We start from the raw sequence: 23,208 nt of genomic DNA, 5'->3' as shown, positions 1-23,208 counted from the left end.
TCAAGCAGCAGGAATTGCAATCAACGATCTTATCCATAAATATTTTGTGATATACTGCCTATGTTGCTACTTAAAATTCTGGCATAGGTCTTCCTTAAAAAGCAAATAACCTATGACATTTCAGTGAGATCCTTTTTACTTAAAGCTTTGCTATAAAGAAGGTTTTAAAGCAGCTAAATAAAGTAGCCACCCCATTTTGTCTAATGCATGGATGATGTGACTCAGCTCTGCTGGCAACAACTACCTTCTGAAGGCTGAGTTAATTTATAGCTTCATAAAGAGCAACTGATAATGACCAGTGCTTATACATTCTGATATTTTATTGATCAGTGTGGGTGTCTGAATGGTGATTTCCCACTGCCAGTTCCATTGAGTAATAGCTTGTGAGTGCTTTAAATATTAAATATAGCTGAAAGATTTGTTTTCCACAAGCAGGGGGAATCCCATTGTTTTAGCCTTGCAGGGTTATTGTATTATGAAAAATTGAAGAAGCTGACGTGAAAGGTTAAGGCTCCAAGCAACTCTCCCACAGATCTAAGAAGAGCTGGCTAAAAGCAAATGGAAAAAAAATCACCCAAAGTTTAGTTGTTTGTTTCATTAACATTTAAAAATTGGTATTATAACCAAATTATAATGTGCAATAAACAAATCATGAAAGCTGATCTGGAGACATTCCACGTACTGATGCCATCAAGATTTCCAATAGTCTGTTTAGTTTTCTTGGCACAAATCCTAGGAACAGAAATCGTTCTGATCATAAAGGGCAGAGGCGTGGGTGTGGGGAGATTGGTGAAGCAAGGTTTTGTAAGGACACAAAAAACACCTCAGAACAAATCAGCTCTTCTGAAGCAAACAGTGAAATCAACTGGATTAGAAGTAGAGACTTCCAAACATTTCCTGATTGATTTGTAGCAGTTGGCTACAAGTTTGGGTGTGTTTTTCCCGAGTCTCGAATACAAGCCTGTGCTCAAAATTGTTCCACTGTAAACAAGGATGTGTTTACAATACCTTTAAAGAAATGGATCTCATGTTTAACTGAAGATAAACATGTTTATCTGAAGAAAAATATTTTTCATTCAAGGAAGCATCAAACTGCCGAAAGACAAAACCGCAAAGGTAATCTGTCACTTCTGTTGCACCACATGTAAAATGGCTACGAAGTAGAGAGGACTGGTGGTTTGAGATTGGCAGTAGTTTGGTTCCCAACACTAAAGTGGCAGAAAGTCCTGTCCTTCCTATGCCAGAAACCAAGGAATTTTAAACTTTGGATCAGTGCTAAGAAAGCAAACACTTTTTGTTTAACTGTCATGAAGCAATGCAGATCAGGCCTAATTTCACTGTAAACAGATTTTATTCACTAGAATTGTGTTTCCTTTCTTCCAGCCAAGCATCATGACTTACTAGAACAAGACAATAACATTGGCATACTAGCCATTTTTTAAAATAGAATCATATTAAGAACAAATTAAAGAAACCTAACATCCATAGGCACTCATCTTTAAGGAACAAACAGTCAGGTATTTTAAAATATCTTGTTTGTCCTGTTGGTTCTGAATTTTAAGAACAAGATGAGCTGTGAACTAGACTGTACCATATACACCAAACCAGTTTCCAGTTAGAAACTTCTTATAAGGCACTATAGTCATCACTAAGAAATTTTGAGCACCATTAATAGGCCAGAGGTCAAAATATAAGGAAAGCACCATCCTGGAAGAAACCATGGGGTCTTGATTTGCATAGGTTTGCTTTTTTCTTTTGAAGTTATTTCCTTTTGGTTTTTTGTCCCTAAATGAAATGTTCACATAAATGATCATTGCCATTGTCACCTAATGCTAGACTCTCAACTTGCTTTTATTTTCAGCCTTTGATAATGTTCTCCCAATCCTCTGAGGTATACTGAGGCCAAGTAAAACTTCATCCATAAAAATTAAGTTATGTTGCTCTGGTCATCTACAAAACAACTTCATGTCTTTCTACCAACATAATCTTTTCTTTCAAAATGCAAAGACTGTTCCCATAATGTTCTCCATGTTGAAAAATTCTTGTAGTACTCACAGTAGGATATGGTGATTTCAACTGCATACAACTCTCAGCAAAATTCAGCAAACTAGAGGAATTAGAACAGAGTATCACATACAATTGAAACTGTAAGGAAAATTAAAACAGGCAAGTAACCTTTTTTTTTTAACTAAAAGAAAAAAGAATAATGCTTTTGTACAAGCACCATACACAGCAGGTTCAAGAGCAGCACTGTGATTACTGATCACTAAACCCAGGTTGTCCTTTCTGGTTTTGTGGAACAATCAGAAATGATACAGTGAGAAATTAATAGCATCTCAAACAGAATCAGTCATCCACCACTTCTGCCTTTATGGACCAGTTTGTGCAATCATTTTTCTTTTCAGTCCATGGATATTTTGGAGCAAGGCTAGGTGGCTCTGCAGAGTAAACCTGCATCTCATGGAACATCCCTGTGCTGCCCGGGTCTTCTGCAGCCACACCAGTGAATTTGGTTCTCCCTATACATTTGGTGACGGAGGGAAGCAGATGGGCTCCATTTACAGAGCACATCCGTCTTTCTCTGGGTGGACCCCAGCATTCTTCAGAGATTTAACATACATCAGCAGACGAATGACCCCAGGCTGTGAGAGAAAATGAGCATTACTGAATGAGATTCTATCAATTTCAGTTAATACACTAAACTCATACAAATAATTTGCTGCGATGCTGTGAGAGCTAGCAAGTAGATCAGGCAGGGAGCAATTCTATTTAAATATCAACTGTCTTCGTTTCATCTTAATCTCTGAAAAAACTGATGAAGTAGACCCTGCAGGCAAACCATGGATGATAGTGTTTCCATGAGCCTGATAGGATGCCATTAAGCTAACTCTTCGCATTAATGTTCAAAGAGCCAAAGAATCTGTTGTTTTGTTTAGCTGTATGAACTGTTTTTCACATGAGAGCTGTTAGATACTGAGATTAATTGATAAATTATTATGTGCTCTCACAGCTTCAAACTGTTAACCTTGACTCGCCTTTTACAGTTAATCTCAGCTGAAAAGGAATATTGCACTAAAAATTCTGAGAAAAATCAGTTTTTTCTTTCTTCCCTAGCAGCATTTATCAGACACTAAATTAGATAAGAATTATATTTAAAGGAAGTTTTCCTGGAGTTACAACCTTTTTTCCTTTCAATTCCTCTTACAGGTGATGACAACCAAGATGTGGCTAACTTTTTATCAAGGGAGAGATATTTTAGGGAATACAGCAACTGTAAAAACATAGTCTAAGTATCCACATATACCACCTAAATACCAGCTCTGCTGTTAGACCACTGATTACTGACTGGCACATCCTGTGTTTTCTTCCATACGTTGGCCCCCATCATGGGACTATAACAAGGTCATGAAGGGTCTCACACAGGAACAGCCACAGAAAAGCAGCTTCTTTTGCTGTGCAGATCACCGCACAGTCACAAACAGCAGAGAAGTAAACCAAGTAATTTCACCATCCATTACAGGACGAGGGAACACAAAAATAATCAATTTACCACTCTGTGGGCTCAATGGTTTCATCTTGTCCATTGTTTTTACCCAAATATGTAGCATAGAAAGGAAAGACCTCAGGAATACCAGCCTGGTGCTTTTTCTGTTTGTTTTGATATAGGAACTGAGCTATTGCAATGTTTCTAATAACAATTTTTGTATGACTTCTCCTAATGGAGTCTTATAGTCTATAAAAATACATTGTGTGTGCTTGATGTAGGTCTCGGGTGCTCCCCACCAGGGAGTCAGGAGACCAAGTGCTGCTAGAAGCAGGAGCAAATCTCATCAGGTTTCCCAGCACTGTGCTGCAGGGGACTCCCCCTGTTAAATTCTGCTGTCGGGTTGGAGTTTGCTTTCATGCCTTCTTTCTGTGCCTCTCTTTGAAGTCACCCTCTTTACAAGCACTGTAAAATCATCCTTGTCAGAAAAAGTCTTAATCCTTTCCTTTCTGTCTAGCACAATCATAGCTATACCTATTATATGTAACATGATTTGTACTGGAGAGCAGAAAAATGTACGTTTAAAAAACATGTTTTTCACTTTGAGAAATAAAGACAGCAACAAGCTTTGAGTAGACTGTCTGCCTCAAGTGTTCTGGGTGACAATTTCCCACCAGCCCCTTCCTCCAGACACCACCTAGTCAGACAGTGCTGAACAAAGTCTGAACGTTTTGTGCTAGACAATACACTTCATTGCTTTCCCAGTTATGCTGTTCTTTATCATAGTGAGACCGAAATTTTACTTGTATAGGAAAAAGGATTCTCCAAGAAAGCCTTCCTTCTCTTTATAGCTTCCTTCGAGCTGTTCATGGGATTCGTCACAACCCCTCCTTCTTTCTCATGACTAAGTCTTCCCTGAGAGCATAGCTTTTTTCTTCAGTCAGGTGTTTCTTTTCTGTATTATGTGGTTGCTTCCTCTGAACTCCTTACTGAGCTGTTTGAAGACACTACAAAACTCAGGTATTTATAGAGTCACCTTAGAGCTTACATTATGTTTCTCAAGCCAGTGGAATTACAGGCTCTAAAAAGAAGCCAAAAAATATTCTCCTTTTGATGTTATGAATGTCAGCAGATAATTTCTAAAGGTGTGACTCTTACAATAAACATAGTTACTTTTTTTTTTTTTAGTATAAAATAAAAAATTTGCTTGACTTTTAGTGCCATGGAAGGACAGTAGACTGTAGGACGTAACAATCAAACGTGAGCTGATAGGGAACCAGTTGCATGGCATTCTTGCTATTCTTCAAGACTGTAGCTGTAGTCGTGCCCTTTGTGACATTTGATATTCTTATCATCAAAAACAAATTCTTGGGAAGCTGTTTTCTGCATGCTGCAGAACAAATAATAATTTAGGCAAACATTCGTATTGCCCAGTAACCTTCTCTATCATACATCAAGAACAAAAAGAGAAACTCTTCATAAAACTTGCATGTAAGTTATGTGACAAGCATGGGTGAGAGGACATAAAGAGGTGATTTATCCACAACCCCTTCTCCCTAGGAACTCTAAGCACTTCATAAAGAGAGACAAGTACTATTTCAGAGTTGCAAAGCAAGAGAAGATGAAGTGTTTTGTCCACAATCTCGTAAGTCAATGATGGAAACATAAACAGACCTTAGGTCTTCTAGGAATGCTTTCCTTGAGAAAGAGCCAGAGGACTGAAGGCTGTGGTCTCTAGGTGCTCTCCTACGATTACCTCCTGTGGGAATATAACAGAAGATTGGTGAGGAGGATTCTAAATACGCTCAAGTGACTTGCACCTGGGGTGCCGAAAAACACATATATCATACTAGTAACTTTGTTTAGTCTTGTGTGCTGGACAAGTAGAACATCTGCATTCAGATAACATAGGCCTGTGATAAGGCTCAGGGGCACCTAATTGTTCATGCCTGAGATTCCTGCCCTGCTGTGAGAAACATCAACGCGCAGTGGAAAACTGCCGCCTGCAAGAAACCCCTGATATACAGGCGAAAGCAGGAGGCCCGGACTCTCTCACTCTCTGTCTAGCAGGAACCGAGCTCCGCGGTGCCTGCATCCCCGCTTGCGTGCCTTTGCCCCGGGTGCTGCTTCGGAGATCCCCCAGTTTGTGAGGTAACGGGAATAAATTTGCTCTTTGCATTTTATCCGTGGTCTTGTGGCTGTTCCTGCGTCCTGCCTGTGTCGGCTCACACACCTCCATACCTTGGAATTACATCTTTACCCTCTGCTTACACTTCAGTGTTTCCTGTAGGTTTATTTTATTTAAAAATACTTTGTGTGAGTGATTTTTAATGTCTGCCCTTCTGTACCTATGAATTATATACAAGTCTTGTAAGCACAGGTGAAAAAGCACTAACAAGGATATGCACTATATAAGGCTGTCTAGAAATTTAACCAGATACAATACACCCATTTCCAGCTTCAAGCGGATACTTACCAACGAACAAAGAACACCCTGCTTATCAATGCATTAATAAAAATTACCGGACCATTTATTTGAAAATAAAAAATTCAGGGAATGACTGCTCAAAACCAGCAATGAGAGGAGAAAAGGGCAGAAATCACCTGGGAATAGTGTTCCAAGAAAGGAGCACAAAGATGGGATACAGTATTGTGAGTGCTAGGCCACATTTAAGGACCCATTGAACAATTTGCAAAATTACTTTAGCATATCCATTCATGACTGTGGAGCCTCAGATGTAGTAAAAATATGCTGAAGCTGAAAAAAAGTAGTGCACAAAAATACAGCAGTATCATTTTAGACCAAAGCTAAAAGTTATTTTTGAAAAATGTTGTCTTCCTAATAGGAACCCAAATTTCACAGGAACAGGCCAACTGAGTAAAAAGAATTTAGCTTTGTCAGGCTGGTTTCGTTGTGGGAACACATTAGTTTTAAGATACATAACTCAGCAATCAGAGGTGCTTCTTTGTAAAACCAGCGATGGAAAATTTCTTCCTTATGGACCTCTGGGACTGTTTTGAAAAGCAGAAAATTTTTCTCTCTTTAGTAGGAGCTACATTTTCTTTGAAGTAATAGTAAAGAGAAAAATGAATCTCTGAACTGATTGTGATACAATCAGAGCCAGCTCCCTTGCAGTATCCAAACTGGCTTAGAACCTCATTTATAAAGTGCCGTTGACACTCTCACCGGAAGACTGAATACCCTGTGTACTAAAAACCCCACTAGATAATGTAAGAGAAATGCAGATAGTGTCAGCACAATTCTGAGGACTCTCTTAAATCTTTAAGATATTGTCTCTGCAGGAGCTGAGAGGGCACAAAAAGTACTGACCAAGAAATGACATCAGCATACACTTAAAAGAAAAAGGAAAAAGATAGATTGGTCCACAGTCTGTTTTTTTACTGATTTGAGAAAGCTGATGGGGTCTTTAGTTACTATAGTATGGATAATGTAGATACATTAGAGAAATAGATTTTTCTTGTTTAGTAAGATCCAGAGATAATGATTTAGCATCATTTTTCACACAGCCAGTTACTGACTCCAAGTTACCATAATGCTCTTTAAATGCAGTTCACTTAACTTGTGTGAATAGGGTGACACAGCAGGATGGATTAAATTAAAGGATCTGGTTAACTGGAAACCGGTTCTGTGCTGTAATCGCCTGGGCTCTGTGGTTTGTGCCCAGCCAGTGTAGGAAGGAGGTAGCTGTCTTTGTTCACACATGCTCAGGTACTTCCATCTGCCACTCAACCTCTGGAATAGCCCCACATTCACAGCACCATCTGCACTGAAACATTTCTTGGAACAGGTTTTCTTTTTGGGATTACCTGGCATCCTTTTGTCCTCTCCCCCTTTCAAAAGGTGGATGCTATTTTAGCACAGTTAATGAAGGCTTTTCCAGCCTACTACAATAAAAACATCTCTGTTCATGCTTCTGAGCTGAAAATAAGTTAAATCAAGTGCTTCTAAGTGCTGGTTAACAACACGTCTTGAACCTACAAGGTGGGTCATTTCAGAGACCACGACAGCTTTTTCAGGTCTTCCCGTAATGTGAAAGGTTGCTGAATCCAGGAGATAAGAAGGTCAGATGCAGAGAGTGTTATTCTGTTGTTTTTACAGAAGTATTCTGTTTCTGTTAAAGAAATACAGAAAAATTTGTCCTAAGAACATCGTTATCAATGGTACATCAGTACTTTTTCTTTGCTGCCATCAAAACGTACCCAAAATGTGTAAGACAGGCCTGAGAAATACCTTTTTCACAGTTACCATAGTGTCGGATGCACCCTGGAGAGGTAAAATGATACTTACTCCACCATCCGGGTGCCAACACGTCCCCATGCCAGTCATAAGCTGGGAACCCACTGGCCACAGTCAGTGAGGCAGTGGGCAGCTCTTCACCATGATGGAAATGTCATGGTGGTTTCCTAACCTTGGTCCTAGGTGCTGCTGATCACTGGCTGACCAGAATTACATGTGAAAATTTGTTACTTATGTTTGACCAGGTGGTTTGCTGTATCCAGTTTTGGTGTACCTGTTTATATTACATTTTTTAAATGTAAAATACCCGTGTGTAAGCTTTTCATATCAAGGTACCTGTGTGCTCTTGGGTTATAAACAATTTACAACTGTGTAAAAGAGTCTTTCTGCCTGACTGCAGATAGTTATGCCTTTAAATTGTCCTTCAAATCAGGAAAATGTATGCTGAAGAAGTATATATTAATTACAAGAGAAATCTACATACCACTACAAAGAGACCATGCAGCTTTTGTGACAACTGGGAAACACAGTTTCTAAAAGTGCATAAACAAGGCTAATGCGAGTATGTGTTAGCATATGACAGCATTGGGTTTTACATATTCAGAAATTAAACCCCTAGTAAACAGAAGCAAAAATCTAAACGTAGCAAAACTTATTGAGAACTGACACACATCATTATTTAAGGTACGCATACTATCATGATGTAGAAATGGCACATAGGGCTCTTGCACATGAGTAAATTGCAACAGGGATGATGAACATTTCGAATCTTGCTCCATACCCCATTAAACCCATTTTATGCCCATGCAACACTATTATTGTGAATAATGAACAGTAAGTATGCAAATCCATTTGAAAACAACCTGTTGATGAAAATGAGTGCAAGTCATGCAGTTAATAACCTCATTACAAATAAAACTACTTTGAAGGAAGAGCAGGATTCTATTAAAGAAAGAGGGTTTTGTTCATGATGATCTCTATCATGGTTGTACCCCGAGATCCCTACTAGATGCTGTAGGTGTAAAATAAGAACCCCTGCCTCAGAAAGCATGCACCCTAAGGAGGATGAAACAAAATCCATGGCAGTGAGGTGACTTGACTGACAATGCACTGGCTGCAGAGCTACCAGAGGCAAAGGAAGCAGCATGTGCAGCAAGCTTTCAAGTGGGGATGTTTTAACTGTTGCTCTTCATTTGCAGCCTTTCAGTTTAATAATAATGATAAGGTGGTTAGCTGTTCATCCACAGACAGGATGCCCACAAGTGTAAAGTGGTAGATTCACTTAAAAAAAGGAGAAGATCTAACAGGTCATAAAGGACACACCATTTGCTTTGGCTTAATCAGCATATCTGGAGTTTCCTCAGGAAATATTATAGTGCTGACACTTCTATCTGCATTAACGTACAAAATAATAGCTCGATCAACAAAGGAGAATGTGAAATATTCCAACACATAGAAATTAATAAGATTTCTAGATGGGAGTATGAAGTCTATTGAACAGGCTGCTAATGTATTTGGATTTATTTCAGAGATATTCATTATCTCTGGGCAGACAACAGTGAACTACTTTTAAACTGATTTTTATTTCACAAGCAGTAAAATGTTATGGAAAGATAATAAAATACAATCATTTAATCTAATATTTCAGATAAGTCCCACAAAGACAATGAGCATTTATAAAACATTTTCTTTTGGCAAGATATTAATTTTAAGTTAAATTAATTTGCTTGAATGCTTGAAATACAGCTGAATGAGGTAATCAGGAGGAGATCCAATACGTGCAAGTGTCTCAGAGATGAGGAAAGAGCCTATGAATCACAACTGCTCAGGTACAGGTTTAGATTAAGTGCAAGAGGGGAGGGAATCCACCACATAGGGACACCTGTGAAGCACACAGAGATTCCTCACCTGCTCAAAGGACAGAAGTGGAATGGCAGGATTTTTTTTCTATCTTCTCTTCCATTCTGTTACTATATTCCCTTCTGCCCCACAGTCACACTTCAGCAGTAAAAAAAGTAAAAATCCATTAATTTGCCATGCACCTTCATTCAGCCTTATGGTTTCCATGTTTATTTTTAAAATTCTGCGCTCCCTCCACTGTTCTAAACATGTGATTTATGTTCTGATTTGGTACCTCCATAACACATTTACTCTTTTCTTCAGCTGATCTCTCTACCACACACCAGTCAAAAAAAGACCTGACATAAGTCTAACTGAGAGTGAACAAGAATCTTCTGTGTCTTAGAGAGTTCATGCATTTGACCTGAAGCTAAACCAGTAGTACAACACTTGGGCTTGGGTTGTTTCTTACAGGAAAGAAGATGACCTGCTTGCAAAGGCACAAGAATGTTTCTTCGGGCTTCAGAAACCAGTGACTGAAATGTATTCTGAGCAGCACTAGATCTTCTTAAATGCAGGATTTGCTCTAATTGCATATTGCTTCAGTAAAGATGTTACTTTCAGAATATCAGCTTAAGAATTGAGAGACCCATTTTTGTCTCTTCTCCACAGAAGTAAAAAACGCCCATTTTCCTACAATGCATAAAGATTTATTATGGCCACTATGCAAGCAAGGTAGTTGCTTTTGCTTTATTAGCCTGAAATCAAGGAATATTTTTATATTTTCTTAGCAGGATGTTGGTTTCTGCAATGAGCAAATCATCAAGGTTTTGCAATACCTTTCTGGAAGATATACTTTTCGTAGACAACTCATTTAACACTTGCATTTGTGTTATAGGACAATGATCCTGTATTAGCCTTTATATTATCTTCAAGATAGTCTGTTCAAAATGTTGTATCTGAGAGGACATAAATCTGATTTTATATTTTCAAAATTTGTTATGTTGTCACTTTTCTAACACACAAGAAAAGCACTCAAGGGCAGGTTCCTTTGACAACGTTAATAAAGAAAAAGCTTTAACTAACTTGAGAGCTGCAGGAAAGGTAATATAACAGGACACAGATGCCCCAGGTCCCCAGATTTACTTATTTATGTACTCTAAGTTAGAAGAAACAGCTAGGCAGAATGCACTTTGGATGAAAGGCGTCGTGAGCACTCAACGCCAGGGAAGGAAATGACAGCTGGGGTGAGGAGGTGAGGTGGTGGCACTCCTGCTGAGGTGGAGGAAAGGAGAGCAGCAGCAGCCAGCTGCCGCGGAGATATCAAGACCACTCAGGCAGTGTTACTAGCTCCTTTGCTGGAGGAGTAGGCAGTGAGCACATAATGGATGACAGGGAGAAGGCTGAGTTGCCCTTTTGCATTAGCGTTCACAAAATTTGTGACGGCCGCTTAACACAATTAATATTAGCAGGTGGGTAGAAAGCAGGGCAGAACAGTTAAAGGGCACGATAGAGAATGGATAAATGGACTGTATTAAAGTCAGTGGGGCATGCTGAAATGTACCCTAAAGCCAAAGAAATCTTTTCTGAATCATTATCCTTGAGAAGTCATGAAAAGCTGGTGAAAGGCAAGCACTGTACTTCCCTTAACATAGAAAGGGTCCAAGGAATTATATATCAGCTTATTTCATACCCTGAAAGATGCCAGAGCAAATGTTAAATAATCAATTTGTAAGTACATAGAGGGTAGTAAGGTGATACAGTGGACATAGCAGTTTTCATATATATAGAAAATGGTTAAAAAGAGTATAGTGGTTAATTATTCTCCAGGGTTATTGAGGGCGAAACAAATAGTAATTGGTTTGTTTCACGGCAGGGAAAGGTTAGAGGCTAGACTGGAGTTCAGAGCAACTTTCTACTTAATAACAAGGACGGCAAAATTCTGCTAGAGTGCCTACAAAGGTTATGAAAATGAAGCTGGAGGTTTTCAGTAGCATGTCAGGTAAATATCTGCTAAAGAGCATTTCAGCGTGACCTCTCCTACCTCAGAGCAAGAAGATGAAATAGCAAAACATGAGATATCTTCCAGCTCTTTATTTCTCAGATTCTGTGTTTCATATATTTTAGGAGGGTATTTTCCTCAGTTTCCAATACGTCTGTATTTTTATTACAGATTTTCACATAATGATTTCAAAAGCAGTCCCAGATGTCTATCATAACTCTTGCCTGCTCAGAGCTTTATGAGGACCTTCAAGGTTTTTAATGACTTCAAGACCTCAGTTCATCATTAATAAGATTTTTATGAGAATACTAGTTTTCAGTTAAAAAAAAAGGGGAGGGGTTACAGCTCCCCTCAAATTTTACAGTCCTTACAGCTATAGAGAGAAACTTGACAATGTGGCCAAAGTATAATTTAAGTCTCAGAAATCCAAGAAAATGAGATTCACTTCTTGTAACACTGATTTTCAAAAGCTTGATGAATTACTTTTTACATGTTCAGGATTGGTCATGAGACAAGGCAATAGATATTTTCTTCTAATATCAAAAAGAATTTCAATTAAAAGAAAGTCAAATTTAAATTTACTCCTCTTCACTGGGTTTTAAAGCATTCTATTCTTATCTTGCATTGTTTAAAGAATTTAGTGTGTTTTTTGTCAGCAACAATTGATGCAACAAAGTAACAGGGATTTATTAAGCATGCAACTCAAGTCTTCGGCTCCTGATGAGCTACTTCTGCAATACTGAAAGAAAAAAATAATACAACTTTTAATTAGACCTCCTCTTCCAGGTCTCCCTGGATTACCCTTTGTCACTTTGAACAGACTTACATGAGAGCATGTAGCATAACGCAAACCTATTCCTAACACAAGTAATCATTATTTTTTAAAACCATTATCCGTGTATAAACCCAGAATAGCTGTAGATTATACCAGAATGTATTCTGTTGATTTACAACAGCATGACTGGAAAAAGAGTGTGATCCGTGATTATGATGCTCTTGACATAGTGCTTGGATAAGATTTACATGTTCCTCCCATCCTGACAGGCATCATTTCATACTTCATACATGACACGAGTATAATGCTGTCACCATGCTGTTACCATAGTTGTGTTACTACATGCTTGCTGCTACTCAACATACATGTTTTTTCTGCATTCATTAAAGTGCTACAAAAACTGTAAAACTCTGAAGTGATTCCACCTTTTCTATATTTCTCTTACGCTGTTTTTTCTTACACCACAATGATGCATTTCCATGGTTTTTTCCATTTTTTTATTTGCCATTTAAGTCATAAGTATTTGAGTTTCAATCTTGCAATACGTAAGCCCAGATTTACAAAAATTACACCTCTCACTCCACTGACCTTGCTTTGCATCTACAGCTACATGTGCAATGTTATTCATCTGATCTAAATCAAGATATTCTCCTAAACATCACGTGGTTAATCCCTTATCTAGGTATGCATCCTGAACATGAGTACAAATGATGGAGAAAACTGGTTTTATAAACAATTGAGGTAGCAAAACTTTTGGGTGCATGATCATCTTCAGCATGAGAATACCACTGCATGCCTGATGTCCAGCATTTTGCAGGACTATGACCCAATGAGTAATATAAATGACGTGATTTGTATCTGCAATTAACTGTTGCCACCAAAAAAAAGCAAGCATGCATTCAACAAGCCCAAAGAGGATCTCGGAGCTGAAGGAAGATGAGCAGAAACATCTTGAAAGAATGAGGCTCAGTTCTTCATATATTTATAAAGTGTCCCCTGTTAGACCTCATATAATTTCTCAGCTGTAAAACTGATTTAGTCCTAAGTCAACTCTTACTCTGGAAATCTTGAAGAACTGTCAAGCAGGAATCAACATGACATGCACTTAAGACAGAATTTAGGGTCATGCAAGCACAGTAATATAATTCTTTATGTATATAAAATCTAACTCGTGCAGTGCTTTTTAGACAGCTTGATTATCATTTGCTGTGATACTCCTAGAAAAATGTTAGTCTGAAAAATAGACTTAATTGTGCACATCAGACTGGGAAGTGACCACAGACTGCATTATTTCCCTTTTTGATTTCAACAGGCTATGTGATAGTGTTCTTTTAAACATTGTTTTGTAGGAGAGAATATTTTCATACTACGTGTGGGTGAATTAATGAGATGTTCTCTGACAACTAGATAAAATGGGAGAAGATTAATTAAGAGTATTTTTTCTTTGCACTACTGGTCCCTCAGAAACAGTAACATTATATTAATTCTGTGAGTACAGTTAAACTCTATCATCATCGCTTTATTTCAAACATGAAATTTTTCCCTTCAGATAAGGAATAAAGACAAGGTATTTTGTTTGCTTGTTCTCCATCGAGCATCCTCCATGCTCTTCGCCTTCTGATTCCCTTTTTGAGACTATTATCTTCGTCAATTGACATGAAATAGAAAGAATATTTGATGTTGGAGAAGGAAGTGATGAAGAGAGATGCTTTTTCCTCTTAACTTTTAAAAAAAACCCAACATTTTTAAGTGTTCTAGCCATTTTGGAAAAGTAGAGTTCCTGCAGCAAAATATAGATACCTGAGAAGTATGATGCAAACTGAGAGGAAGAGGCTGTATGCTGCTGAAATGTAGCTTATTAATTCCCCAGCTTTCATAACACTGCAATGATGTCGAAGGACTGCTGAACTAATCAATTACTGCATGTAATGGTCTCAGAGGAACAGCTGCACAGATAGATTGAACATTATAGAGATCACAGGTGCTGAGATTTTAAGTCAATCATCTGTGCAAGCATAAACATTTAAGGCCAGCATCTCACATAACCACCTCTCAGACAAGCGTGGGAACAGGCTTACCACAGTCATTTTAGCCATTTCTTACACTAACAACCTATACTTTCTAAAAGTCTTATCTGCAGAGCCAGAGTGTAATGCTAACAAATCTCTCTAAAAATCAATCAGGTTAGAACCCAATACTGGAAGAATTATTTGTGTAGAAAAGCAACAACTGTAAGAACAGGAAGTATTCTCATATTGAATAACTTCTCCTTGCTTTCTACTTTTTTTAACCTTGAAAATTCACTATATGAGGGCTGTATTTCTATCATAAAGCTGTAAAAACAACATGGCAGGTGAATACTCAATGGCAGTATATTTCTGGTATGTGTCATAGAAATGCAAACGACATCTTTTACTTTCATAATCAGTGAACACCTCATGTTAAATGATGAAACTAATTAAGAAATTATGATTTCTTTTTACTCAAAGTAGAAAAGCAGAAAAAAAAAATCTCTCAGAAGACGGAAGCTTTGAAAAGCCATTATAAGCTATAGTACCTTGCTCCTCAAACTACCAGTTCAGAGCAGGAAGTCAGCCAGGATATCAAACCCTGCATATTTTATACTATATTCCACAAAAGAATTTGTACTATTTTGCAATTACAAGCAGCATAATGATATGTATAAAATGAGATAGAACAATATTTGAAACAAGCCGGTGCTAATCATGACGAGACACATCAATACTTGCAAATAAATTGGTATCCACTGAGCATCAGATCCTCCACTGCCCCATTGTTTGCCATAGCACAGAGACGGGGAACATTGCAAAAAAGGAATGGCAAATACCTGCATGTTTACCTGACGTCGCTGCAGACATACAGACAAAGCAAAGGAACACAGACTAAGGCCTTAAACAACTCACTCTAAAATCTAGAGGAACTGGTGTAGTTTTCCCCTGTGCCCATGGAAGCAGTCAGTGAAATCTTGAATGCCACTGCTTTTGAACACACCTCTGTGAACTTAACAAGTTAATTGAGTATTGCTGATGTTCCAGAATTTGATGAACTCTTCACAAAGGCCTGAATACATTTACATGTAATTTACAAAACACAGTTAAGATACACAGGATATACCATATTATTTCACAAGACTACCAGTAATTGGGACTAATCTGGAGCCAAGTTCTGACACTGCTGAAGTCGAAGACTGAAATCTTATTCACTTCAGTATAGGCATGATTTTACCCAGCTGTACACACAGGAGGCTGCTAGAAAAGCTGCAGCACATCCCAAGAAGAGGGAACTAAAATGTGATCATTCACAGTTCTGCATGAAGGCCAGAGTGCAACCAGCCTCTCTGGAGGCATGAAGGGTATCTGTGAACATAGAGGGAAATGCGCTGCAAGCCAGTCATCAGGCTTTTCCTGATTGAATCTGAGTCTCATACGAGACTGAGCTTAGATTTAGTTTTCTTATGACTAATTAGCTAATAGATACCACAAATGAAGGAAATTATGCAAAGGCTGTAAAAGAAAAATAAGCCATAAAAGTGCTGCACTGACAGAAAATACAGAGTTTGTGGAAGAAAGCCAAATATTGCTCTCTCATGGAGTTTCTTTTGATTAAAGCTTTTGTAACTTGTGAGCATCATAATCCCGAATTTAAACCTCATTATTATTAGTAATGAGGACGAATTTTTTTCCCCCCAGTGTTTGTAGATTGCTAGAGGGGAAAACAAGACAATTTTCTCTCCTGAGTCTCAAGGCTGTACTCAAGTGTTCAAGCAGCTGTCCCCCTTCTCCCTCTTTTTTGCTGTGCTGGAGCAAGTGCTTGGGCAGCTACACTGTAAGACAGACTCATGTGGGAAAAAAGATTACCCAAGTGTATTTTTTTTTTAAATAATCAATCTCATGCCAGCACAAGGTAGGATATACGACTGGACTGGAAAGCCTAACGGGAGATAGGAATGAAGTGGCAACTGCTTAAACAACATTGCAGTAAAAGTTATTTGTAATACTCACATGACTCATTAAAAGAGAATGAGGTAGAGGCTGAGATAGATTAGGGAAGTGGAATGCAATTATTGAAGGCAGCTTTACCTGGTCCATCTAATACCATTCAGCTCACCACATATAATCTAGAGCAGCCTGAGGGCTGCCCTATATTTTATTGTTAATAATCTCAGATACCTTTTCAAATACCCATGAAGATGAGATCTGGGAAGCTCTTTTCCCAAAGTTCCCACCCCAAAACAGAGAAGATGGGGTGCTGGAGAAGGTGTTCTTCATATTCCCTAGGAATCACTCTTGGGTAAAGGTGATTAGGACAGGACAGTAAAACCAGATCTCTAGATAATTTGGAAGTTTACTGCAAGAACAAAACTGCCAAACCACTTGGGAGGATGAGGGCTTGTATGTTTTCAGAAACACTGTATGAAGTAAAAACACAGTAAATGATTCTCTGACAGTAAATTGTTGAAAATATTGTCATCATACCAGATGAGGACCTGTACTTTTCCTTTAGTGCTGCTGGAGTTCACATTCTCACTGGATTGCTGTGGCAGGTCCAGTTGTACTGCAAAATGAAAATTCATCCAGTATCTGCAGGATTAGAAGCAACAAGATAAAAGTAGTAAATGGCTGGAAGGAATCGCTATGTACCTAAAAGCAAAAATGGGAGCACCTGCCGGAGAGCTCCCAGGATCGAGGGACCCCTGTACTCTGCCCCTCTCAGGTGGAAAACAATAACCTAGAGGAAAGGAGTGAGTGGAGGCAAGTCTATGGCCGTGGCAAAAGGCGAGTGCCCTCCTTGCCTACCTCGCCTCCACAGGTGCCTCTGAGAAATAGATATGAAGCCCTAGTGGAATACAGCCAGTCCAATGGGGATGTGGTGGAGAGGCAACCTATATCAGAGGTCCCACCACAGTCAGAAAAACCTGACAGGCGTATAGTTACCTCTTCCACAAGGAAGAAGAGAAGAGTTTTAGTGGTTGGAGACTCCTTCCTAAAGGGATCTGAGGGCCCAATATGCAGAGCTGACCCCCATCACAGGGAGGTCTGCAGCCTGCCTGGAGCCCGAATCAGGGATATCACCAGGCAACTCCCCAACCTGGTGAAGGCCACAGACTACTACCCCCTGCTGATCTTCCAGACAGGTGGGGAAGAAGCTGCATCCCGTAGTCTGAGGGGGATGAAGAAAGACTACAAGGCCCTAGGACGGTTGGTGAAAGAGTCTGGAGCACAAGTTGTTTTCTCCTCCCTCCTTCCATTTTCAGGGGATGACGTGGGATGGAACAGTAGGATTCTCTCTATTAACGCCTGGCTACGAGACTGGTGCTACAGGCAGGGCTTTGGGTTCTTTGATAATGGCTGGTTTTATAAGACACCAGGCGTGACAGTGATACATGGGAAAGGTTTATGTCGTAGGGGCAAAAGGGTTCTGGGACAGGAATTAGCAGGGCTCATTCGGAGAGCTTTAAACTAGATTCGAAGGGGGATGAGGTGGTAGCTGGGCTTGCACCACTGGGGCAACGCTCTAGTGTTGAGGTAGACCAGGAGGCCTCCCATCCCCCTGGGGTGAAATCAGGCGGTGAATCTGGGATGAAATCGGTGTGCCCAGCTCGCTCCCTGAAATGCCTGTACACCAATGCACGCAGCATGGGGAATAAACAGGAGGAGTTAGAAATCCGTGTTCGGTCGGGGGGCTATGATCTAGTGGCAATCACAGAGACTTGGTGGGATGCCTCGCATGACTGGAATGTGGTCATGGATGGCTATGTCATGTTCAGGAAAGACAGGCCACTAAGGAGAGGTGGTGGAGTTGCTCTTTATGTGAGTGAGCAGCTAGAATGTATTGAGTTCTGTCCAGAGGCGGATCAGAGGCGAGTTGAGAGTTTGTGGGTGCGAATTAAGGGGCAGGCTGGCAGGGGTGATACTGTTGTGGGTGTCTATTACAGGCCACCGGATCAGGATGAGGAGGGTGATGAGGCCTTCTACAGGCAGCTGAGAGCAGTCTCGCAATTACAGGGCCTGGTTGTTGTGGGGGATTTCAACTACCCTGATATTTGCTGGGAGGCCTACTCAGCCAGCCATCCTCAGTCCAGGAGGTTCCTCCAGTGCATTGATGATAACTTTCTGATGCAAATGGTGGATGAGCCAACTAGGAGAGGAGCGCTGCTGGATCTGATCCTCACTAACAAGGAGGGTCTGGTTGAAGAGGTGAAGGTTGAGGGCAGCCTTGGTTGTAGCGACCATGAGATGGTAGAGTTCAGGATCTCATGTGGCAGGAACAGAATAGCTAGCAGAATCACAACCCTGAACTTCAGGAGGGCCAACTTTGGCCTTTTCAAGCAATTGCTAGGGGAAATCCCATGGGACAGGGTACTAGAAAGTAAGGGGGCCCAAGATAGTTGGTTAGCATTCAAGGACTGCTTCTTCCGAGCTCAAGATCAGAGCATCCCAGCAGGTAGGAAGTCAAGGAAGGGTACCAGGAGACCTGCATGGTTGAACAGGGAACTGCTGGGCAAACTCAAGTGGAAGAAGAGGGTGTACAGATCGTGGAAGGAGGGGCTGGCCACTTGGGAGGAATATAAGTCTGTTGTCAGAGGATGTAGGGAGGCAACTAGGAAAGCTAAGGCCTCCTTGGAATTAAACCTTGCAAGAGAGGTCAAGGACAACAGAAAGGGCTTCTTCAAATACATTGCAGGTAAAGCCAACACTAGAGGCAATGTAGGCCCACTGATGAATGAGGTTGGGGTCCTGGAGACAGAGGATAAAAAGAAGGCGGAGTTACTGAATGCCTTCTTTGCCTCTGTCTATACTGTTGGAGGCTGTCCTGAGGAGCCCCGGACCCCTAAGGCCCCAGAAGAAGTCAGGATAGAGGAGGAATCTGTCTTGGTTGATGAGGGCTGGGTCAGGGACCAATTAAGCAACCTGGACGTCCATAAATCCATGGGCCCTGATGGGATGCACCCGCGGGTGCTGAGGGAGCTGGCGGAAGTCATTGCTAGGCCACTCTCCATCATCTTTGCTAAGTCGTGGGCAACGGGAGAGGTGCCTGAGGACTGGAGGAAAGCGAATGTCACTCCAGTCTTCAAAAAGGGCAGGAAGGAGGACCCGGGTAACTATAGACCGGTCAGCCTCACCTCCATCCCCGGAAAGGTGATGGAGCAACTTGTTCTTGGTGCTGTCTCTAGGCACATCAAGGATAGGGGGATAATTAGGGGCACTCAGCATGGCTTCACCAAGGGGAAGTCTTGCTCAACCAACTTGATAGCCTTTTATGAGGACATAACCCGGTGGATAGATGATGGTAAAGCTGTGGATGTGGTCTATCTCGATTTCAGTAAAGCGTTTGACACGGTCTCCCACAGCATCCTCGCAGCTAAACTGGGGAAGTGTGGTCTGGATGATCGGGTAGTGAGGTGGATTGTGAACTGGCTGAAGGAAAGAAGCCAGAGAGTGGTGGTCAGCGGGACAGAGTCCAGCTGGAGGTCTGTGTCTAGCGGAGTTCCGCAAGGGTCGGTTCTGGGACCAGTTCTATTCAATATAATCATTAATGACTTGGATGAGGGAATAGAGTGCACTGTCAGCAAGTTCGCTGATGACACAAAACTGGGAGGAGTGGCTGATGTGCCGGAAGGCTGCGCAGCCATTCAGAGAGACCTGGACAGGCTGGAGAGTTGGGCGGGGAGAAATTTAATGAAATATAAACAATGTCAAGTGTAGAGTCCTGCATCTGGGCAAGAACAACCCCATGTATCAGTACAAGTTGGGGGCAGACCTGTTGGAGACCAGCGTAGGGGAAAGGGACCTGGGGGTCCTAGTGGACAGCAGGATGACCATGAGCCAGCAGTGTGCCCTTGTGGCCAAGAAGGCCAATGGCATCCTGGGGTGTATTAGAAGGGGTGTGGTTAGCAGGTCAAGAGAGGTTCTCCTCCCCCTCTACTCTGCCCTGGTGAGGCCGCATCTGGAATATTGTGTCCAGTTCTGGGCCCCTCAGTTCAAGAAGGACAGGGAACTGCTAGAGAGAGTCCAGCGCAGAGCCACCAAGATGATTAAGGGAGTGGAACATCTCCCTTATGAGGAGAGGCTGAGGGAGCTGGGTCTCTTTAGCTTAGAGAAGAGGAGACTGAGGGGTGACCTCATTAATGTTTATAAATATGTAAAGGGCAAGTGTCATGAGGATGGAGCCAGGCTCTTCTCAGTGACATCCCTTGACAGGACAAGGGGCAATGGGTGCAAGCTGGAACACAGGAGGTTCCACTTAAATTTGAGGAAAAACTTCTTTACGGTGAGGGTGACTGAACACTGGAACAGGCTGCCCAGAGAGGTTGTGGAGTCTCCTTCTCTGAAGACATTCAAAACCCGCCTGGACGCGTTCCTGTGTGATATGGTCTAAGCAATCCTGCCCCGGCAGGGAGATTGGACTAGATGATCTTTCGAGGTCCCTTCCAATCCCTAACATTCTGTGATTCTGTGATTCTGTGAAAAGCAAAGAATGCTAGGAGATCTGGCAGCTGCGGTTTGGCTGATTTCTCTATATGACCTGCCCCTTTACCTAGGGAGATTACGAAACCAGAGGAATCCCATCTAAAGTCTGAAAATATCAAGATTAAGATTTTTTTCTTACTGATATTCAGTAAAATCTTAATTTCTCTTTGCTTTTATCAAAGATTACATCAAACCAACCACTCTATCTTCATGCTCAGATTCATGATCAAGTGACCAGCTGAGATATAATAGCTCTCCAAAGATTAATCTCACTTAACCTTAGACAATTATATCTGAGATAATCATGTAGATGCCTTTTAGACTCAGCGGGATTCACCTGCGCTGTTTTGAAAAGCTATCCCAGGATAAGATGAAGTGCACTCCAGAAGCACCTGTTTCTTTCCATTGACTTTAGCATGAACTTATACAACTAGCTCAGACATAGACCTCTTTAATACAGATATCTAAATTTAGAGAAGTGAATCCCTCCCAATGTGCACTCCTAACCCACGGCACACTGGGAGTAATTTGATGCAATGAAAGAGAATTAAGTAACTTTGCTTGGCATCTTATGTGTCAACCACACACATGAACAATTGCCACAGCTCAGATGACACACATGGACAACTTAACTTGCTGAGTTGTGGCAACTTGATTGTGAAAGTGAGCTGTTAATCATACAATATCCTCGAGCTCCTTGGTTATACAGGAGGACTAAGAAAGACAAAACCCTTCAGGGTTGGTTTTGTTTTTTTTTTTAGTATCCTGATGTCATGGATTTGGCAGGAGGAAATGTGGTACACTTGTCATAAAATAATCAACCTTTCTAGCACCATATTATCCCTTCTTTTTTTCCCCAATCACATCTGAGCAGCTCCAGCTACCCAGACTCTCAGTACTTCTTAATTTCTCTCTCATGGGTATGTGAGGAATCAAGAAGATTGGGTAGCAGACCGATGTTGATTATGGCTGAACAGCCGACGTTTGGATTCCCAGCCCTGAACAGGGTGTCGTATATCCAGTCTGTTTTCATCTCTCTGCTTCTCTGTGGATTTTTTTTCTTATAAGATTTTGCAGCTGTCTTATTGTATCAGCTTTTAAAGTATTCTGTTCTTCACATTGCATTCTTGTACATACTGGCAAAGGGAATGGCATTCAAACTGAACTTTTTCCCCCTCAGAAGACGCACCAACCACTGTGAGTTCAAAAACGCCAAAGTATTTTCTTGATATCAATTTGTTCTGTGAGATATGAATAGGAATACTTCCCAGAGTCTTGCTTCACCTGGCACTGTAACAGCTGGACTTACTCAGTGTTGTCTGTGGCCATCCTTCACAGTACAGCAGAGAGTGTTGAACTTAGAGTAAAACAAACAAGCAAAAAGCGTGCACTGCCCAGTCTTACAATCCATTCCAAAATAAGTATTTTTTTTCTTATGAATCCTCAACTTTCCTTTCAATTATTTTTTACCCTTCCATACTCATTTTTCTACTTAATTCAACCCAAATCCTCTGTAACTGGATAAGGCTATAATATCTCTTATATACACACATACATTTATACATATATGTATTAGTCTTCTATGTACCCAAGGTGATTTTTAGTATGTCCTCAAATCACAGAATCACGGAATCACAGAATCAACCAGGTTGGAAGAGACCTCAGGGATCATTGAGTCCAACTGTTGCCCTTACACCACCCTGTCAACTAGACCATGGCACTAAGTGCCATGTCCAGTCTTTTCTTAAACACATCCAGAGATGGTGACTCCACCACCTCCCTGGGCAGCCCATTCCAATGTCTAATAACCCTTTCTGTAAAGAAATTCTTCCTGATGTCCAACCTGAACCTCCCCTGGCGAAGCTTGAGGCTGTGCCCTCTTGTCCTATCGCTAGTTGCTCGGGAGAAGAGGCCAACTCCCACTTCACTACAACCTCCCTTCAGGTAGTTGTAGACTGCAATAAGGTCACCTCGGAGCCTCCTCTTCTCCAGGCTAAACAACCCCAGCTCCCTCAGCCGTTCCTCGTAGGTCAGACTCTCCAGACCCTTCACCAGCTTGGTCGCCCTCCTCTGGACTCGTTCCAACACCTCAACATCTTTCTTGAAGTGCGGGGCCCAGAACTAAACACAGTACTCAAGATGCGGCCTCACCAGTGCCGAGTACAGAGGGACGATCACTTCCCTAGACCAGCTGGCTACACTATTCCTAATAGAGGCCAGGGTGCCATTGGCCTTCTTGGCCACCTGGGCACACTGCTGGCTCATGTTTAGCCGGCTGTCGATCAGCACCCCCAGGTCTCTTTCCGCTGGGCCGCTCTCTAACCACTCTTCCCCCAGCCTGTAGAGCTGCATGGGGTT

The sequence above is a fragment of the Nyctibius grandis genome, chromosome 1, assembly GCF_013368605.1.
Source record: "Nyctibius grandis isolate bNycGra1 chromosome 1, bNycGra1.pri, whole genome shotgun sequence".
Taxonomy (NCBI): Eukaryota; Metazoa; Chordata; class Aves; order Nyctibiiformes; family Nyctibiidae; genus Nyctibius; species Nyctibius grandis.
Note: the sequence above shows the minus strand (reverse complement) of the source record.